General features: G+C 53.8%; 1 long non-coding RNA gene across 1 annotated transcript; it reads right to left on the bottom strand.

The window, feature by feature from the left end:
- Positions 1-2,624: 2,624 nt before the first annotated feature.
- On the bottom strand, positions 2,625-7,321 carry LOC311435450. Its single transcript, XR_014692135.1, has 2 exons — positions 5,952-7,321; positions 2,625-4,851 (listed from the first exon to the last, which is right to left on the bottom strand). It is a non-coding gene; the product is annotated as an uncharacterized lncRNA (long non-coding RNA).
- Positions 7,322-8,102: the final 781 nt, after the last annotated feature.

An 8,102-nucleotide genomic window follows, 5' to 3' on the forward strand; every position in this document is an offset into this window, starting at 1 on the left:
TCTCCATTCACGCCGGGCACGTGAACAGTCACGGTTAGGAGCACAAAACCTTTGCACAAAACCCCGCCGAGTGACCCAGCAGCTAAAAGCTCATTTGCATTCATTAGAGGTCCCCAGCCGAGCTCAGCGCTGTTCCCGCAGCCCTGCTCCGCGCCTCGCCGTCCTCACCTGCCCCGAAAACTCCCTCTCTGCTGCTGAAGCTCCAGGGATGCTGCTGGGCCCGACACCGATCGAGTGACAGGGACAATGATTTGCCCTGAAAGAGGATGCATCCCCTGGGATGCCGATGGGGGAGGCTCTGCTCTGCACGGCCGTGTCCCCGCTCCCAGCTCCCGGGTGGCCATTCCTGGGGGGAAATGATCGGGGATTTAATTCCCCCCTTGCACTGTTCCAGTGGGTGATGGGGTTTAAAACCTAGGGGAGATGGGGTGTTTTGGCATGAGATTATCATGCAAAGGGCAGTTTGTTGCATGTGCACCCTGTGGGCATCCCCCATCTCCATCGTGGGGCTCCAGGGGATGCTCTCTGGGATGGCCTCCCCAGGAGGAGCACCCCATGGGGACGTCCTGGTAGCATCCCCGTGAGTCCTCCTTAGCTCCTGGGCATGGGGAAAACCCGGTGCAGCATCACAGCAACTAAAACGTGGGGATGCCCAGAAGGAGGACGGATGGTGGGCAGTGATGCTGCAGGCAGCTCAGCGGGGCTGTCACCACCACGGCAGCCCCGATGGACCCCGATTCTCCAAGCACCTTGTGTCTGTACCCCTGGCTCCCAAATTGGGTGTGCAGAGGAAACCCATGGACACGGTGACCCCCGGGATGAGGGACCAGGAGAGCCACCGGAAGCCCCCAGCACCATGAGATGCTCACACTGCACAAAGCCACGGCCCTGAGCTGGGCTAGGAGGGACGGGGACAGAGGGATGGATCCGATGCTCGCAGCTGTGGCAAAAAATCCAGGGCTCCGGGATGTCCTCCGCTTCGCATTGTCCACCTCTCGCGCTAGACGGTTCTCATTAAGGCCCGCAATTGATCTCCTGTCTTTAAAGGAAATAAGAAAGAAGGAACAAACCAAAAGGGATCCTCCTTCCTCCAGCCCAGGGGAACAAATCTGGCTTTAATTTCTTTTCCTTTTGTCATTCCAGTCGGGGATTTCGCTTTAACGACGCTGCCTTCCCCATCCCTCTTCTGCTCCTCGAGAAACTGGAAAGCATCCCCTCTGCTTTCTATGTTTCCTCCCTTTGTTGTGTGATTTATGAAAGGAGTTTCCCCTCCCTCTATCTTCCTTGCTGTGAGTCGAGGACCCCCAAAAAGTGGCTCTCCCCACCCCGGAGTTCAGAAGAGCCGCTCTGTGGCGCGCTCGGGGCTGAGACCGGCGCGCAGTATTTCGTCTCCTCTGGGAAGGTGCTCGAGGAGCACATCTTGGAGCTGTCCTTTGGGAAAGGCCTTCAAATCCACACTGTGGATGATCTCTGATTTCCAGTAAGGGGAGAAAATCCAGCACACGGAGCAGGTAGGAGGAGGCTGAGGACCTGATCCCAAGAGCCAAACCTCAACGGGGTTTTCCTACCCTGCTGGCAGCTCTGTGGATGTCCCAGGGCAATGGCAAAAGCCAGCTCCCTTCCCTGCCCTGCGGTCAGCCCCTGGCACAAGCCATCGTGGTGAATGTGGAGGGTGTGAGAAGGACCCTACACCACTGCAAGGGGGGGGAAAAAGCAACATTTAGGAGCATAATGGCATTTTAAGGAGAAAATGCACCCGAAATAATGGCCTTTAAAGCAGAAAATGACTCCAAAGAATGTTTGTTGTGTGTTGTTGTTTTGCTGTGTTTTTTCTTTTCTTTTTTCTTTTTTTTTTTTTTTTTTTTTTTTTTTTTTTTTTCATTTGGCATATGCACCAAGAAGTTATTAAAAGGAACTGGTTAAATATCTCATTAATGAAGATGAATGAAGACTCAGATTTGTTTTTAAACAGTTCAAAGCAGTTTTGTTCTGACCTCCCAAAGTGTGTGTGTGTGGAGGGGGATCTCAATGCTTTAAAAACGTTCTTTTATTTTATTTTTTTATTTTTTTTTTAAGCAGCTTAAACTGATTTCAGTGCCGGAGCTGCTGCTCCACATCCTGGGAGGGAGAGATCAGCCTGGGACGTGAGAAAATCAGTTTGTGGAGCACAGAAATGCATCAGGGTGGCAGGGGCTGCTCTGCAAATCGCCCACCCTCCTCATCCCACTGCGAGTGCTGGGGATAAGGCAGCTCCAGGGGATGAGATGGATCCTACCCCTAAAATTTGAGCTGGTTCTCCCCATCCCACATGGTGTGCGGGATGCAGGTTGTCCCATCGTCACCATCCCTGCCACCAGCCTGGGGTCCCGGTGTCCCAGCCGTGTCCTGGGGCTGGGCTGTCCACCCGAGCTCTCATCCACATGGCCAAACGCCCCGGCTGCCCCATGAATCCCCAGCCCCAAATGAAAAGTCTCCCAGCGCCTGCGAAGGGCAGAGCCGGGAGGGAGCAGGGGAGGAGCGGGTTTTTCAGATTGGTTTTTGATACACAGCCTAAAATAAGGCACAGAGGAGCTTCTTCGAAGAATGATTGCATTAAAATAGCCCTCTCCATTACACAGACACTAATAGAGGCTCAGTGCATTATTTCTATCAAAGTGCAATTTGCATTTACAAAGGGCTCCCGGGAAGTGATGGATGGGGAAGGAATGGAGAAAGGCTTGTAAAGCTGAGCGTGCTCATCTTGGAGTAACTTTCAAGCACAAGGCGGTTTTTCTTACACCTTCCCCTCCAAAGAAACTCGTGACGTCTGCTTAAATGAACATTCAGGCTCTCGCCTTTCACCCCGCAGCCCATCAATAAAAGCCGGAGGAGCGGAGGAGAGGGGATATTCATTTATCTTCATTAGGACTCTGGCCAGCTCCTCTGATCACCACGTCGGCGTCGCCGGGAAGAGAAAAAGCTACTGTTCCTCTCCCCGGCTTCCCCGTGTGCTTGCCCAGCCGCGGGCGGGCTGGAGAGCCCCTCGGGGCGGTGGGGGAGGCTTTCACACCATGGTCTGTGCCCTGAGAGAGGGGAAAACCGAGGGGACTTTGGCCACGGGGGGACTTTCCCCACCTCTGCCCCCTCGCAGAGGTTGAGCTCCCGGCGAGCAGCGGGCAGGGAGGGAAGGGTGAAGGAAACGCCATCGGGGCCAGGTGAAAGAGGAGGTGAACCCCATGAGACAGGCAGAAGGTGATGTGCTCGTGGACTTTGGGTTTGAGAGCTCAGCCCCATCACCAGCCTCCAGGTAACCACCCACGGGCAGCCTTTCAGAGGCCCTCTTTGGAAGAGGGGCATCGTTTTGGGAGAGGCACTTCACACGCACCCTGCTCTGCCCAAACGTTCCTCCCACGGACATGCTGACACGCTCAGGTCCTTCAGGATCCTCTGAAAACCTTGCTGGGGTGCTGAGGAGAGAAGCTAACTGCTGCTGGGCTCGGGGATGTCACACGACTGTCACCAGGCAGTCTGCTGCCATCTCCCATGAAGGATGCTCCTGGGACCCAAGTCCTGATGGTCACCTACAGAGCAAACAGAGACCTCAGGTTTGGGCTTTGTGCTCTTTCTGAAACCCACCAGCAGCTCTCCAAAACCCTTTTGAAAACCACCAGCAGCTCTGCCAGCTCTGTCCCTGCTCCCCCCAAGAGACACCCAGTTCTTCTCTGAGCCCTGAGACAATTGTGAGCCGTGGTGGCTTCCAGCAGCACCACTCCCCACTGTCCACTTACACTTTGAACAATAACCAAGGGTTTCTTTGTCAGCCTGGAAATTTCTTCACCTCTTCCTTTCTTGGAGCCTCCTTCCATTCTTACAAGTCCCAAATACCCCTTCACTAAACCCTTTATCCTTTGCACATTTTTTTTTTCATGCCGCACTCCTGTTTGTCTCTTCTCAACCCTGATTTCTCCCCCAAAGGAGACCACACAGCCCTTTTTTCTCCCTTTTCTGATTCCCGTAGCTTATTTCTAAGAGAAAGATGACTGACGGTGCTCACAGCTTCCCAAGCAAACACATCATTGACTTGCTGAGGCAACATCACCATTTTTTACGTCTCACCCACCATCTACCATCTCATCCATCTCTGGATGGATGCTGGCTTGATGCTTTTAGGCAAGGGCATGGGATAATATGGCCATTAATCCAAACTCCTGCCTGGAGAGTCAGCAGGCACAAGCCAGTGTCACTGCATTGACTTCTCTAAAGTTTGTGATACCTTGCAAGCAGAGAGCAAGCCTTTAAGAGTCATCAGACACCAAACTTATCCTACCCTTTTGCACCACCTTTTGTTCACAAAGTTGAACTTTAAGACATTTTCCATGACTTGATCCTTCCTGATCTTCAGTGTCTCTGGGTTTAAGGTCTCAAGACATCCTTGGGGATGGAGGTCCAGAGCCAGACTGCGGTGCCTACAAAGATATCGCCTCTTCCATCAGGTATCTCCCACCTCTATATTTTTTTCCCAGTGTCTATGTGTTCACTGGAAATCCATTTTTAGCACTGTGACCTTGTGAAGAGCTGGATGATCAAGGGACTGGCCTGAGAAAGCAGACATCGGGACACAGCTCCCTTCTCTCTGTCCCCCAGCACTCTGTGGTGTCTGTCCTCAATCCCCTCGTGTTTTTTATTTGCAGAGGCAGGTGGCTTCTTAAAGAAGAAGGCAATAAATGAAGATAAGAGCAGGGGAGGAACGTGGCAATACGCTCTGGGGCAGGAGGGGTGAGAGGGGACTGCAGTACCTGTGCCCCAGCAAGAAGTCACCTGGAAGAGATCCAGTCTGCTCTTGTCCTTCAGCTCCAGAAAGACACCAGGGATCTACAGATGGGTGAAAAGAACCCTACATTTAGATGAGAAAGCAGGATTCAGGATCCTCATAGCACAGGCATCAACTTCCCGAGAGCAGTGAGAGAATTGTTCGGTTTTCATCAGTTTGGGGAGTGCTCGTCTCAATTTTTTTTGTCCCTGGTCACTCAGGGTGGTCCAAAGCCCCTCACGAGGCACAAGCCTGGGAAGGGTGACCCCTTTCATACTGCCTGGGTACAGCTGGGTGCCCCCAGGACCAGCCCCTGCTCCAGGGGAACCTTATCACCTCTGCCCTTCCTGGCTCACCGTTCTGCCTTTTCTGCCTAATTATCTGGCTGACATCGTTAAGCCATGCTCAGCCATCCTCAGCAAGGGCTTTGCTCGCAGCTCGCTGTATCCCAGACCCACAGAAAGGCTCACACGGAAGAAGAAGTGTCTGGCTCTGCTCACAGCCCCACCAGGGCTTCAGAAATGGGGAATTGCCACCACCCTCCCCTCTCTCAGCTCATCCACCTGGCAATCGGAGCTGGCTCCAGCGTGTCCCTGCTTCACAGAGTCCTGCAGAGAGGATGCTCCGCAGGCTCTTTGTGTAGAAACAAGGGGTTTTGCAGCTGCACAAGGAAGGAGGGATGGCACACGGAGATAAAAGAGCACGTAGCTATTGCCACCACTGCAGGTCTGCCCTTGTTTGCTGCCTGCCCTCCCAGCCCAGCTCCGCGCAGCCATCGCAGCTCTCCGCTCCCAGACCCACGCAGCATTATGTTGTTGCCTTTCTTTTCCTGTTTGCCGATGGAGGAGCGTGTTTGAACAAGGCATTTGCTTTGTAGACAATGCATAAAGAGCTGGGAGTAGCTCTCTGACCAAGGCTGACCTTCAGCCCCGTGTTCACGAGCACTCTGGCAGCCCCAGCAGCCTCCCCAAGCCCGGTGCACCTCTCCGTGCCAGCGTTGCTCCACCTTGCTCTGGAAGCCTACGAGCCTCGTGGTGGCTCTCCATGTACCACATAACACCCAGGAGGGATCTCCAGGCCCCGTGCTCAATTTCTGCTGCCTTAGGAGCAAGCACATCCCTAGGCAGTGCAGCAGGTAAGAGCAAATTCCTCCTTGTTGTACCTCTGGGGATATTTCAGTCTATGAAGATCTTCAGCCCATGCCAACGAGGACACCTATGAGTTCAGCTGGAAGCTCTCCATTGCTTTGAGGGCACAGACGAGATCTTTAAGACAAGTTTCAGTGACCCAGACCCAGCTTTCAAGTGTCCAAGAGGTCCACACAGAGCCAGTGGAAGGAGCTCAGCACCCCCTGAGGATCGCATCCTCCTGGAACAGCAGCCAGAGACCAAGGCCTCCCCAGGTCTCTAAAACCAGCACTCAGAAGATGTCTGCAGCTGAATTTCACCTCTAAATTAAGGCGTAGGGAGATGAATCTCACCTGGTGTCCAGCTGCAACCTATTTGCCAGGGACAGGAGAAACCCTCATTTATATCACGGGGATAAGGCTGGAAGGCCCTCACAGGCAATCTCACCCAAGCTGCTGCAGATTTCACAAGGGTTGCAGTAAAATACTTAGTTCCTAGCACTGGGAAAGAAAAATGTGTGATGGGGGAGACCCGAGGGAAGAGGGAGTGATGACATTACTTTGCCTGCAGCAGCAGAACTGCTTTAGGAAGCCCTGTTCCCAGCTGGCTTACCCACAGGATCACAGCAAAGCTCTGGGTTTAAGCAAGAAATAAACCCCTGGAAGCAGCGTTCACAAGCATGGCTCCCAGCCCTTGCTGACCCTGGATCCACATAGGGGTCCCCATGCAGCCCCAACACCAATGACAAACCCTGGTCCTCCCTCATCCCAAACCTCCAGGGATGGAGACGTGGCCTCGCCGCAGCCCCTCGCACAAAAGCCTGTCCTCACCGTAGAAAAATGTTCCTTCAACCTCTCTGGATGTAATTTAAGCCAATTACCTCCTGTCCTGTTCCTGGTGAGCACGGAGAACAGCTCATTCCCTTCCCCTCTGCAGAAGCCTGTTACGTATTTGTCGGCTCTTACAAAGTTTTCCTAAACTAAACAACTGCGAGCCTTTTGATCTGCCTCCCTTGGCTGTGGCTCCCAGCCCTCTGGTCTCTCTCGCAGCCCAGCTCCGGGCTGTCTCCAACCACCCTGCGTCCTTCCAGCAGATTTGGGGCCAGAGATCTCAATGGTACGGAGCTGGAGATGGGGACTGCATCAAGCTCACACCTTCCCTTGCAACTTCTTTCTACAAAGGAAAAGTTTTTGGGCAAGGAAAAACGGTTTCCTTCAGCACCAGGTCCCCTCGGTCCTGCTGGGGCATGGCACATGGGCTCAGCTTTCCGTGGGTGCACCCAGCAGGGTGGGGAGAGCGGCGGTGAAGAAATATTTAGAAGGGAGCCAAGCAACTGAGGTGTGTCTGAGAAGGTGCGAGATGTGCTTCAGCCGCCGCCGTGTCGACACGGCGTCGGGGTGACTCCAGGGTTAAGGACCGACTGCTTTCTAGTAGTTCTTGGGGAAAAAAAAAAAAAAAAATAAAAATAAATCGTTCACTAGATTGAGTGAAAGAAAAGCAGACAATCAGAGTAAGCCAAAAAGCAGAGAAGGAGGCAGTCCCCCAGATGCCAGGACAGTTCCTCGTGGAAATCTCATGGGCACATCTCGCCCACCTCCCCGGCAGACAGGAGAGCAGAGGGGCCAGGCAAGCACCAGGTCTAGGAGATGGGGAACCAGAAGCTCAGGTGGCTTTTGGTGGCCACGGAGACTCCCCTGGTGCCAGTTCATAGACGCAGAGGATGCATTTTCAGAGGGGAAGCAGCTTCCCAGGGGGTCAAGAGGATCCGGCTGCATCTCGGCAGCAGGTCGAAGAGGAAGGGCTCCTTGTGTCCTGGCTGCCAGGAGCTGGTCCGTTCCCTGCGACAACCCCAGCTGCTGCAGACCCGGCCAAACCCATCAAAAATCAGCATCTTGGTCAACAACAACAACAACAAAAAATGCTACTGTTAATTCATACGAATGCTTGCAATCATAATTAAGTACCATCACTTAGGTATTCACGGCGGCGTGCTTGGTGAGCAGCCAGACTCGAGACGGGAGCTGTAAAGGAGAGCCTGGCTGACCATGCACGGAGGCTCCAGCTGCAGCGGCGTGCCCGACGTGCCCGGCTCTGTCCTCCAGCCCCGAGGCCATGGGCCAGGGACAAGCCTTTGCCCACTGAATTACCCTCCCCTCCCTGCCAGAGCAGGGCAGCCGCATCCAACC

The sequence above is a fragment of the Aythya ferina genome (assembly GCF_964211825.1).
Source record: "Aythya ferina genome assembly, chromosome: 4".
NCBI lineage: Eukaryota > Metazoa > Chordata > Aves > Anseriformes > Anatidae > Aythya > Aythya ferina.